We start from the raw sequence: 13990 nt of genomic DNA on the forward strand, positions 1-13990 counted from the left end.
ACCTAATTTTAATAAGAATTCAAATTCTCCTCTATCCCACCATCCAGCAGAAGTGTAGGAAGAGAAAAGTTATTAGGATATGAGGGAAGTGGGCCTGTTTAGTAATGGTGATTTCGGGGTGAGCTGGATATTTTCGGCAGTTCAATCCATAGCACACATCAAATACAATTCAACAGCTACAGACCAGTCCTCTAGACAGGCAGATACCAGGCATGAACCAGCAGCTACAGTCCAGTCCTTTCAGCAAGCATAAACCAGGCAGCTATTGTTCAACTCTGAAGAAACAACCAGGCTCACCGTCTGGACTGAGGCAAGGCCGCAGATGTAGCAAGCTGCTGCAGGAACCTCATGAGCAGTAATTTGGTGAATTTTTTTCTTTCCAGCTTCTGGCTATTACAAATAAGACTGCTATGAACATAGTGGAGCACCTGTCTTTTTTCTATGTTGGGGCATCTTTTGGGTATATGCCTAAGAGAGGTATAGCTGGGTCCTCAGGTAGTTCAATTTCCAATTTTCTGAGGAACCTTCAGACTGATTTCCAGAATGGTTGTACCAGTCTGCAATCCCACAAACAATGGAGGAGTGTTCCTCTTTCTCCACATCCTCGCCAGCATTTGCTGTCACCTGAGTTTTTGATCTTAGCCATTCTCACTGGTGTGAGGTGAAATCTCAGGGTTGTTTTGATTTGCATTTCCTTGATGACTAAAGATGTTGAACATTTCTTTAGGTGTTTCTCAGCCATTCAGCATTCCTCAGCTGTGACTTCTTTGTTTAGCTCTGAACCCCATTTTTAATAGGGTTATTTGTCTCCCTGCGGTCTAACTTCTTGAGTTCTTTGTATATTTTGGATATAAGGCCTCTATCTGTTGTAGGATTGGTAAAGATCTTTCCCAATCTGTTGGTTGCCGTTTTGTCCTAACCACAGTATCCTTTGCCTTACAGAAGCTTTGCAGTTTTATGAGATCCCATTTGTCGATTCTTGATCTTAGAGCATAAGCCATTGGTGTTTTGTTCAGGAAATTTTTTCCAGTGCCCATGTGTTCGAGATGCTTCCCTAGTTTTTCTTCTATTAGTTTGAGTGTATCTGGTTTGATGTAGAGGTCCTTGATCCACTTGGACTTAAGCTTTGTACAGGGTGATACGCATGGATCGATCTGCATTCTTCTACATGTTGACCTCCAGTTGAACCAGCCCATTTGCTGAAAATGCTATCTTTTTTCCATTTGATGGTTTTGGCTCCTTTGTCAAAAATCAGGTGCCCATAGGTGTGTGGGTTCATTTCTGGGTCTTCAATTCTATTCCATCGTTCTATCTGTCTGTCTCTGTACCAATACCATGTAGTTTTTATCACTATTGCTCTGTAATACTGTTTGAGTTCAGGGATAGTGATTCCCCCTGAAGTCCTTTTATTGTTGAGGTTAGTTTTAGCTATCCTGGGTTTTTTGTTATTCCAGATGAATTTGCAAATAGTTCTGTCTAACTCTTTGAAGAATTGGATTGGTATTTTGATGGGATTGCATTGAATCTGTAGATCGTTTTGGTAAAATGGCCATTTTTACTATATATTATCCTGCCAATCCATGAGCATGGGAGATCTTTTCCATCTTCTGAGGTCTTCTTCAATTTCTTTCTTTCAGAGGTTTAAAGTTCTTATTGTACAGATCTTTTACTTGCTTCAGTTAAAGTCACACCGAGGTAATTTTTAATATTTGGGACTATTATGAAGGGTGTCGTTTCCCTAATTTCTTTCTCGGCTTGTTTCTCTTTTGTGTAGAGGAAGGCTACTGATTCATTTGAGTTAATTTTATACCCAGCCACTTTGCTGAAGTTGTTTATCAACTTTAGTAGTTCTCTGGTAGAACTTTTGGGATCACTTGAATATACTATCTTATCATCTGCCAATAGTGATATTTTGACTTCTTTTCCATTTTGTATCCCTTTGATCTCCTTTTGTTGTCTGATTGCTCTGGCTAGAACATCAAGAACTATATTGAATAAGTAGGAACAGCGTGGGCAGCCTTGTCTAGTCCCTGATTTTAGTGGGATTGCTTCACGTTTCTCTCCATTTAGTTTAATGTTAGCCACTGGTTTGCGCTATATGGCTTTTACTATGTTTACGTATGGGCTTTGAATTCTTATTCTTTCCAGGACTTTTATCATGAAGGGGTGTTGAATTTTGTCAAATGCTTTCTCAGCATCTAATGAAATGATCATGTGGTTTTGTTCTTTCAGTTTGTTTATATAATGGATCACGTTGATGGTTTTCCGTATATTAAACCATCCCTGAATGCCTGGGATGAAGCCTACTTGATCATGGTGGATGATTACGTTTTGATGTGCTCTTGGATTCGGTTTTGCCAGAATTTTATTGAGTATTTTTTGCCAATGTATATTCATAAGGGAAATTGGTCTGAAGTTCTCTTTTCTTTGTTGGTCTTTTGTGGTTTAGGTATAAGAGTAACTGTGGCTTCATAGAAGGAATTCAGTAGTGCTCCATCTGTTTCAATTTTGTGGAATAGTTTGGATAGTATTGGTATGAGGTCTTCTATGAAGGTCTCATAGAATTCTGCACTAAAACTGTCTGGACCTGGTCTCTTTTTGGTTGGGAGACCTTTAATGACTGCTTTTATTTCGTTAGGAGTTATGGGGTTGTTTAAATGGTTTATCTGTCCCTGATTTAACTTCGGTACCTGGTATCTGTCTAGGAAATTATCCATTTCCTGCAGATTTTCAAGTTTTGTTGAATATAGGCTTTTGTAGTAAGATCTGATGATTGTTTGAATTTCCTCTAATTCTGTAGTTATGTCTCCCTTTTCATTTCTGATTTTTTGAATTTGGACGCACTCTCTGTGTCCTCTCCTTAGTCTGGCTAAGGATTTATCTATCTTGTTGATTTTCTCAAAGAACCAACTTTTGGTTCTGTTGATTCTTTCTATGGTCCTTTTTGTTTCTACTTGGTTGATTTCAGCTTTCAGTTTGATTATTTCCTATCTTCTACTCCTCCTGGGTGTATTTGCTTCTTTTTGTTTTAGAGCTTTTAGTTGTGCTGTCAAGCTGCTGACATATGCTCTCTCCTGTTTTTTCTGCAGGCACCAGAGCTATGGAGTTTCCGCTTAGCACAGCTTTCATTGTGTCCCATAAGTTTGGGTATGTTGTACCTTCATTTTCATTAAATTCTAAGAAGTCTTTAATTTCTTTCTTTATTTCTTCCTTGACCAGGTTATCATTGAGTAGAGCATTGTTCAACTTCCATGTATATGTGGACATTCTTCCTTATTGTTATTGAAGACCAGTTTTAGGCCTGGTGGTCTGAAAAGGACGATGGGATTATTCTATCTTTCTGTACCTGTTGGAGGCCTGTTTTTGACCAATTATTATGGTCAATTTTGGAGAAATACCATGAGGAGCTGAGAAGAATGTATATCCTTTTTGCTTTAGGATAGAATGTTCTGTAAATATCTGTTAAGTCCATTTGGCTCATAGGACTTCTCTTAGTCTGTCTATGTCTCTGTTTTAATTTCTGTTTCCATGATCTGTCCATTGATGAGAGGGAATGTTTAAATCTCCTACTATTATTATTGTGAGGTAATGTGTGTTTGAGCTTTAGTAAGGTTTTTTTACGTATGTAGGTGCCCTTGTATTTGGGGTATAGATATTTAGGATTGAGAGTTCATTTTGGTGGATTTTTTCCTTTGATGAATATAAATTGTCCTTCCTTATCTTTTTTTTGATTACTTTTAGATGAAAATTGATTTTATTTGATATTAGAATGGATACTCCAGCTTGCTTCTTCTGACCATTTGCTTGGAAAAAGTTGTTTCCAGTCTTCACTCTGAGGTAGTGTCTGTCTTTGTCTCTGAGGTGTGTTTCTGTAGGGCAGCAAATGTGTGTCCTCATAGTATCCAGTTTGTTAATCTATGTCCTTTTATTGGGGAGTTGAGAACATTGATGTTGAGAGATATTAAAGAATAGTGATTATTGCTTTCTGTTATATTCATATTCAGATGTGAGGTTATGTTTTTGTGCTTTTCTTCTCTTTGTTTTGTTGCCAAGACGATTAGTTTCTTGATTCTTCTAGGGTATAGCTTGCCTCCTTATGTTGGGCTTTACCATTTATTATCCTTTGTAGTGCTGGATTTGTAGAAAGATATTGTGTAAATTTGGTTTTGTCATGGAATATCTTGGTTTCTCCATCTATGTTGATTGAGAGTTTTGCAGGATACAGTAACCTGGGCTAAGCATTTGTGTTCTCTTTAAATTCTGTATGACATCTGTCCAGATCTTCTGGCTTTCATGGTCTCTGGCAAAAGTCAGTATAATTCTGATGGTCTGCCTTTTATATATGTTACTTGACCTTTTTCCCTACTGCTTTTAATATTCTTTCTTTTATTTTTTTCATTTGGTTTTTTGATCATTATGTGACTGGAGGTTTTCTTTTCTGGTCCAATCTATTTGGAGTTCTCTTGTGTTCTTGTGCTTATGGGCAGCTATTTCATTAGGTTAGGAACGTTTCTTCTATGATTTTGTTGAAGAATTTACTGGTCCTTTGAGCTGGAGTCTTCACTCTCTTCTATACCTATTATCCTTGGGTTTGATCTTCTCATTAGTTCCTGGATTTCCTCATATGTTTTGGATCAGTAGCTTTTTCTGCTTTCATTATCTTTTACAGTTATTGGATGATTTCTATGGAATTTTCTGCTCCTGAGATTCTCTCTTCTATCTCTTGTATTCTGTTTGTGAGGCTTGTATCTATGGGTCCTTGTCTCTTCTTTTGGTTTTTCTATCTAGGGTTGTTCCCCTGTGTTTCTTTCTTGATTGCTTCTATTTCCATTTTTAATTCCTTCAACTGTTTGATTGTGTTTTCAGGTCTTTCAGGGATTTTGATTCCTCTCTATTGTTTGTTGTGGCTTCTACTTCCTCTCTGTGAGCTTCTACTTTATGTTTTCCTGCCTTTTCTCTAAAGGAGTTCTTCATGTCTTTCTTGATCCTCCAGCATCATGATCAAATATAATTTTGAAACTAGATCTTGCTTTTTCTGGTGTGTTTGGATATTTAGTGTTTGTTTGGTGGGAGGTTGGGCTCCGATGATTTGCCATGTAGTCTTAGTTTCTGTTGCTTGGGTTCCTGCGCCTCCTCTGCCATCAGATTTTCTCTAGTGTTACTTTGTTCTGCTATTTTCTGACAGTATAGACTGTCCTATAAGCCTATGTGTCAGGAGTGCTGTAGACCTGTTTTCCTGTTTTCTTTCAGCCAGTTATGGGGACAGAGTGTTCTGCTTTCGGTGTGTAGTTTTTCCTATCTATAGGTCTTCAGCTGTTCCTGTGGTCCTGTGTCTGGTGTTCATCAGGCAGGTCACTTGGGCAGAAATATTGGTGCTTACCTGTGGTCCTGAGGCTCAAGCTTGCTCGTGGGATGTTGCTTATGAGCTCTCTGCCAGGGCAGCAACCAGGAGGACTTGTGCTGCCCTTTCCGGGAGCCCCGGTGCACCAGAGTCCCAGATGGCATTTGGTGTTTTCCTCTGGAGTCAGAAATGTGGGCAGAGTGTAGTATCTTCTGGCTTCCCAGGTTTGTCTGCCTCTCTGAAGGTTTACCTCTCCTCCCATGTGATTTGGGTGCAGAGAACTGTTTATCATGTCTGCCCCTTCAGGTTCTGGTGGTGTCTCAGGCACAGGGGACCTGCTGCTCCAGTTCCTTTATCTACCAGATCCCAGAGGCCATATACAGTTTCCTCTTGGGCCAGGGATGTGGGCAGGGGTGGGCAGTGTTTGTGGTCTCTTCTGCTCTACAGTCTCAGGAGTGCCCACCTGTTTGGGCGGTGAGCTCTCTCTCCCATGGGGCTTGGGAGCAGTGAGCTGTGGGCAGGGATCCATCTTTCATGTATTTACTTTAGCAAGACATCCTTTCTCCTGTGTGGTGCGGCAAACATCATTTGATATAACTAACCTTCCAAAGAAACTATAAGTTTCCACTTCAATAAAATATGAGTAGAAAAATACCTAAGTCGTACTAAAATATACTAGTCATTTAAAAAATATTAGTCAAAGATATAGGTTAGTTCCTGAATAGTGTAGGAAAATGAATCAGAGAACATGAAGAAAATAAACCACTCAGACTATAATGCAAAGAAGAGATTTACTATTAAATCGAGAGACCAAAATATGGCATCCCTGATGCTTGTAGGGGCCAGAAGTTGTTGTATATCCTGCGACTGGGAATCGAACCTGAGTCCTCTGGAAGAGCAGCCAATGCTCTTAACTGTAGACACATCTTTCTAGTCTCTCCTTGAAAATATATGTATCTCCTTTATATGTTCAGGAAAGGCAAGGAGACAGTGTTGGAAATTTTGGAGCTGGAGTTATAAGCTAACCTACTGATCATAGATGCTGGGACCCAAAATCTAGTCCCCAGGAAGAGCATCTGAGCCATTTCTCAAGTCCCTTGGCTTTTGCTTTTATTTACAGAACTTTTGGTGATATTATACTGTGCTAGTGAGTTTTGTGTTTTCTGTTTCCTTCAAGGAATACTGAGCCAGCGTATTCATTTATCTGTTTTATGGATCTAATCCAAGCTGGCATGCAACAGAGGAACATGCTTTCTATAGCCTTATGAAGGGACCTAGACCAGCACCTGCAGAGGGAGCAGGGTAAAAGAAAGGCGGAGGCTTGCTTGCCGCAAGCCTTCAGTAGCTGGTGTACCATGTCGATCCAAAAACAAGGAATCCGAAAGACAATTTCAAACAAACAAACAATACAAGTGGTTTCTATCTGCAAGGGAGGAGTGAAGGAGTAGTTTCATATGTGCCTAACACTTTTGCAAAAGTCAGCTCAAAGTGGATCATGAGCCTAAATGTAAAACAAACCTCTAAGGCTTTTCAAAGAAAACAGAGAAAACTCTGTGTCCTTGGGTTAAGAGTATGACTCATGAAAGAAAAAAATGTCAAGTTGAACTTTATAAGAATTAAAAACATGTACTCTGCAAAAAGGTATTATTGAGAGTATGCAAAACAATAAGCCTCAGACTGGGAGAAAATATTTTTGAATTATGTATTAAATAAAGGATTTGTATCTAGGTTATAAAAACAATTTAACATGAAGAAAGAAAACAACCCAATTACAAATAGGCAGGAGATCTGAACAGAGACTTCATTTAAAAATTCCATACAAGTAGCAAACAAGCATATGATGCTCGCCATCACTTGGTATTAGGAAAATACAAATGAAAAAGCAATGAGCTACCACCACAGGAAATGAGGGAGGACCTTAGTATCTGACAATATCACATGCTGGCAAGACTATAGAGGAATGGGCTCTTTTGTGCATTATTAGTTGGAGTGGAAAATAGTATAGCTCTTTCGAAAGTGTTTTGGAAGCTTGTTATCATACTAGATATTTTATTTTATTGCTTATAAAAGTAAAGAAACACTTGCACCCATTAAGAAACTGTTCATAAATGTGTGAAACTATTTGAGTCATAGCTGCATAAAACTGGATATAGTCAAAATGTCTGTCAATAGTTTAATAAACGCCTGGCATATTTGTGCTATAGAATAACCCTTTGCTATAAGAAGGAACAATTCCTACTTTTATTACATAAATAGATCCCAAAGATATTCTAATTTGTGGAAAAAACAGTCTCAAAAGCTATATTTTCTATATAAGTGTGTGTGTGTGTGTGTGTGTGTGTGTGTGTGTGTGTTTACATGTGAGAGATTAAAAGAAAGTGGTTAGATAGAGGAAGAAGAAAAAAATGACATAGTAGTACTCATGTGTTGAATTCTCAAAACAGCAAATTTAAAAGGATTAAACTTTTTTATTTGTGAGCCTGGATTTTAACAGCTCTACTATCTCTTCATCCATATTCAATGCTAGGCACTGGGTAAATATTTAGAATCCAAAATTGGCAATTTAATGTTTTAAACCCCAATCTGATTAAATGACCATTTTTGAAAATGGAAAAAAGTGAATAAAAGCATTTATATAAATGATTGTTGAACCACTCCACAATTCCCCCAGTGTTTCCCCTCTTTGGTATGCTGGTGCAAGTTTATTCTTCAAAATGAACATCTGGCCTTTTGTTTGGTTGTGGGCAGTAACATCTGGGCGGTAACACCTTTGATGTCAGTTCTTGGTTTCGGTTTCTGTTTCAGCTAGGAACATAAACTCGTTTTTTTTATTGTGCTTCCTAGGATTTTTCTAACCGGTGAATTTAGGATATAGATATGAATCTTGGAAATATAGATACAGATACGAATACAGATACAGATGTATATGTAGATATAGATATAGATATAGATATATAGATATATAGATATATAGATATAGATATATAGATATTGTGAATCTCAGTAAAGCTTTGGCATTCTCTTGTATGAATGACCCTAGTCTGTTTTTTCTTAAATCTTCCAGGCCTACACCCGGTTCTTAGTACATGGCAGCTCTGGCATCATCACATGATGATTTTATGTTGTGGCAATTAGAAAAAGCAAGCATTCTAGGACAGGGAATCATCAGTGGTTATCAGTGATTTTGGTACAATAAATTGAAGCTACTGAAAGCAGCATGAGAAGTGATGGAACAATTTTCGTATAATACAGCAATGGCTGATATAAATCTACCATATATTCTTTTTAAAATTTTTTCTCTTTTTTTTTTTACTTTTTTAGTTTTATGTTTCCGTACTATCCCTTTCTGGTTTCCCCTTCAAGCGATACTATCCACTTTTCTTCTGTTCCTCCCCACATCCCTGTCCTGACATTTACACCTACACTGGGGCATCAAGCCATGACAGGACCGGGCCTCTCCTTGATGATACCCATTGAGGTATCACCTGCCCATGTCTGACAGAACCATTTGTCCATCCCTGTGTAATCTTGGATGGTGGTTTAGTTCAGGAATCTGGGGCTAGGGGGCTGGTTGGTTCATATTGTTGTTCCTCCTATGGGCTTACAAACTCCTTCCTACTTCAGAAATCCTTTTCTTTAACACACCTCATTGGGGACCCTCTTCTTAGTTCAGCCAGATGGCTGCAAGCATCCCACCTCTGTATTTGTCAAGGCTCAGAGCAGTCCTCTCAGAGACAGTTATGTCCAGGCTCCTGTCAGATTGCACCTCTTGGCATCCACAACAGTGTCTGGGTTTGATGGCTAGATCCCCAGGTGGGGCACTGGATGACCTTCCTTCAGTCTGGTCTCCTGGTGTTTCTGTATTCCTCTGTGAATATTTTGGCCTTCCTTCTAGAGGACAGGCATCCACTTTGGTCATCCTTCTTCTTGAGCTTCACATTGGTCTCTGAGAATGTATCTTGGTAATACAAGGTTTGGGTTAATATATACATGTCAGTACATGAGTGGTTTTTTGGTGATTAGGTTACATGAAGTTATTATTGTTTTTAATAGCTGAGTAGTACTGCATTATGAAATGTACCACATTTTTCCTGTATTCATTCTGGACATCTAGGTTCTTTCCAGCTTCTGATTATAATAAATAAGCCTGCTATGAACATAGTGGAGCATGTGTCCTTGTTATATGTTGAAGCATCTTTCAGGTATATGCCCAGGAGTGGTATAGCTGGGTCCTCATGCTATGTCCAATTTTCTTTGGAACATCTAGTCTTATTACCATAGTGGTTGTAGCAGTTTGCAACCTTACCAACAGTGGAGGAGTGTTTCTCTTTCTCCACATCCTTGCCAGCATCTGCTGTCACCTGAGTTTTTGATCTAAGCTACTCTGACTGCTGTGAGGTGGAATCTCAGGGTTGTTTTGATTTGTATTTCCTTGATGACTAAAGATGTTGAACTTTTCTTTAGATGTTTCTTGGCCATTCGGCATTCCTCAGTTGTGAATTCTTTGTTTTAGTTCTGGCCCCATTTTTAAAGGGTTTATTTGATTCTCTGGAGTTTAACTTTTTTGAGTTTTTTATATTTTGGATATAACCCTCTATCTGGATGTAGGATTGGTAAAGTCTTTCCCAATCAAATTTAATGTTGGTTGTCCTACCTTTTGTCCTATAGACAGTGTCCCTTGCCTTAAGAAGCTTTGCAATTTTATGAAGTCCCATTTGTCAGTTCTTGTTCTTAGAGCATAAGCCATTGTTGTTTTGTTCCAGGAAAATTTTTCCTTATGCCAAGTGTTTCAGATGGCTCTTCCCTACTTTTTTTCTGTTAGTTTAGGTGTGTTTGGTTTTTATGTAGGTCCTTGATTCGCACTTGGACTTAAACTCCACAGGGTAGATAAGCATGGATAGATTTGCATTCTTCTAAATGCCTCAGACCTCCCCTAGATCATTTTAGGATTTGGCTCCTTTGTTAAAATCAAGGGGTGACCATGGGTGTATGGGTTCATTTCTGGGTCTTCAATTCTATTCCATTGATCTATCTGTCTGTCTGTACCAATACCATACAGTTTTTTTTAAATCAATGTATGCAATAGAGCTTGAGTTCAAATAGCGATTTGCCTGATTTCTTTTATTGTTGAGAAAAGAGTTTTGCTATCCTGGGTTTTTTTGTTATTCCAGATGAATTTGCAAATTGTTCTGTCTAACTCTTTGAAGAATTGGATTGGTATTTTGATGGGGATTGCATTGAATCTGTAGATCGCTTTTGGTAAAATGGCCATTTTTACTTTATTAATCCTTCCAATCCTTGAGCATGGGAGATCTTTCCATCTTCTGGGACCTATTCAATTTCTTCTTCAAGACTAGAAGTTCTTGTCATACAAATCTTTCACTTGCTTGGTTAGAGTCACACCAAAGTATTTTATATTATTTATGTCTATTTTGTAGATTATGATTTTCCCTAATTCTTTCTCAGCTGGTTTATCTTTTGAGGAATTAATTGTGAGTTAATTTTATATCCAACCCAGTTTACTGAAGTTGTTTATCAATTGTAGGAGTTCTTTGGTAGAATTTCTGGGGTCACTTAACTATACTGTCATATCATGTCCAATGGTGATTTTGACTTCTTTTCCAATTTGTATCCCTTTGACCTCTGTTGTCTAATTGCTCTGGCTAGAACTTCAAGTACTGTATTGAATAGGAAGGGAAAGATTGGGCAGCCTCGTCTAGTCCCTGATTGTAGTGTGATTATTTGAAGTTTCTCTCCATTTAGTTTAATGTTAGATACTGGTTTGCTTTATATTGTTTTTACTATGTTTAGGTACTGGTCTTGAATTCCTGATCTTTCCAAGACTTTTATCATGAAGGGGCGTTGAATTTTGTCAAATGCTTTCTCAGCATCTTGTGAGATGATCATATGGTTTTCTTTGAGTTTTGTTATATAGTGGATTAAACTGATGATTTCCACCTGTAGACCATTCATACATCCCTAGTTTGAAGCCTACTTGATCATAAAGGATGATCACTTTGATGTGTTCTTGGTTTTAGTTTGCAAGAATGTTATTAAGTATTTTGGCACCAGTATTCATAAGGGAAATTGGCTGAAGTTCTCTTTCTTTGTTGGGACTTTATTGTTAGCTTTAGGTATAAGTGTAATTGTATGGCTTCAAAAGAATGAATTGAGCAGCATTCATCTGTTACTATTTTGTAGCTTAGTTTGAAGAAAGTATTGGTATTAGATCTTCTTTGAGGTCTGATGAGGTCTGCATTATCCATCTGGTTCTGTACTTTATTTGGATGGGGAGACTTAGCTGCTCCTATTTATTTAGGGATTTATAGGACTGTTTTAGATGTTTATCTGATCCTGATTAAATTTTGGTACCTGGTATCTAGAAAATTGTCCATTTCATTCAGATTTTAGTTTGTGCAGTTCTTTTTGTAGTAGAATCTGATAATACTTTGAAATTTCCTCTTTTTTTCCTTTGTTATGTCTCTTTTCATTTTTCTGATTTTGTTAATTTGAATGCTGTCTCTATGCCTTTGGTTAGTCTGGCTAAGGGTTTATTTATCTTGTTGATTTTTTTCAAAGAACCAGCTCCTGGTTTTTTGATCCTTTCTATAGTTAATTTTGTTTCAATGTGGTTGATTTCAGCCCTGAGTTTAACCATTTCCTATCTTCTACTCATCTTGGATGAATTTGCTTCTTTATGTTCTAGAGCTTTGGGTGTGCTGCCAAGCTGCAAGAGATATGGTCTCTCCAGTTTCTTTTGCAGCACTCAGAGCTCTGGTTTTCTTATTAGCACTGTTTTCATGGTGTCCCTTAAGGTTTGGTATGTTGGCTTCATTTCCTAAAGTTACTGAAAAAGCCACAATTTCTTTCTTTATTTCCCTCTTTGATCAAGTTGCTGAATAAATTATTATTCATCTTCCATGTGAATGTACTGGGCTTTCTGTTGTTTTTTGTTGTTATTGAAGACCGGCCTTGGTCCATGGTAATCTGATAAGATGCATGGGATTATATCTAACTTCAGCATATCTATTCAGCCTGTTGTGTGACCAATACAGTCAATTTTGGAGAAGGTACCGTGAGGTGTTGAGAAGAAGGTATATTCTTCAGTTTTAGGATGAATTATTTGATATATATTTGTTAAGTCTATTTAGTTCATAATTTCTATTATTGTCACTGTGTTTCTGTTTAGTTTCTGTTTCCATGATCTGTCTATTGATGAGAGTAGTGTGTTATAGTTACCCACTATCATTGTGTAAGTACAACATGTGGTTCAGTAAAGTTTCTTATATAAATGTGGGTTCAATTTGCATTTGGAGCATATATATATATATACATATATATATATATGCTATATCTGTACTATACATATAGCCAAGATATATTAGAGTTGAAATTCATCTTGGTACGGATTTTCCTTTGACAGAAGTTTAAGGTGTCTTGTCTCATATTTTTTGATAACTTTTGGTGGAAAGTTGATTTCATTTGATATCAAGAATGATTTATAACGACAGCAGTACCACTTGCTTAGTAATTTGTTCCTCAGCCTTTTAGTCTGGGAACCATACATCACTGAGGTGCATTTCCTGTGTGCAGCAAAAATACTGTGTTCTCTTTCATGTATACGATCTGTTAGTCCATATCTTTTATTGGGGAATTGAGTCCATTGATATTCAGAGAAATTAGGGATCAATGATTGCTGTTTCCTATTATTTTTGAAGCTGTTATAGAACGATATCTTCCTTTAATGGCAACTATCTTCCTCTGAGTTGGATGAAAGATTACTTTGTTGCTTTTCCCCAGAGTATAGTTTCCCTCTTTGTAGTTAGAGTTTTTAATCTACTTTTTGATTGGGCTAGATTGCAGGTAAATATCTTGTGTAATTTGGTATTTGTCATGGAATACCTTGGTTTCTCCATCTATGGTTATTGAGAATTTTGTTGCATGGTAACCTACCCTAACATTTTGTTCTTTTAGGGTCTTTATGACATCTCCCTAGGATCTTCTAGCTTTTATAGTCTACTGTTGAGGAAATCTGGTGTGTTGTGATAGGTCTGCCTTTATGTATTATTTGATGTTTTTACTGATTTTTATTATTCAATATTCTTTCTTTGATATTTAATTTTTTTCCATTTGGTGTTTTTGACTATAATATTATGGGAGGAATTTCTTTCTGGTGTCTAGCCGGGGTTTTGTAGGCATTTCTAGTATGTAGCACATATATCTTTTTCTTAGGTAGTTTTCTTCTATAATTTTGTTAGAGATATTTACTGAACTTTTTAATTTGGAATCTTTTGCTCCTCTATACCTAATAGGTTGGTCTTCTCATTGCGTCCTGGATTTCCTGCATTTTTTTAGTGTTAGGAGAGATTTTTACTTTTACATTGTCTTGACTTATTGTCAATGTTTTCTATTGTATCTTCTGCCCCAAGGTCTCTCTCCAATCTCTTCTGTTGGTGATGCTTGCATCCTGACTCTAATCCACACTGAGTTTACATCTATCTCCAAGGGATGTCTTTGTTTGTGATTCTTTGTTGTTTCTACTGAATCCTGGATGGTTGTTCAATTCCTTCACCTGTTTCATTGTATTTTTCTATAACTCTTTAAAGGATTTTCATGTTTCCTCTTTAAGGGCTTCTACATTTATCTCTA

The sequence above is a fragment of the Rattus rattus genome, chromosome X, assembly GCF_011064425.1.
Source record: "Rattus rattus isolate New Zealand chromosome X, Rrattus_CSIRO_v1, whole genome shotgun sequence".
NCBI lineage: Eukaryota > Metazoa > Chordata > Mammalia > Rodentia > Muridae > Rattus > Rattus rattus.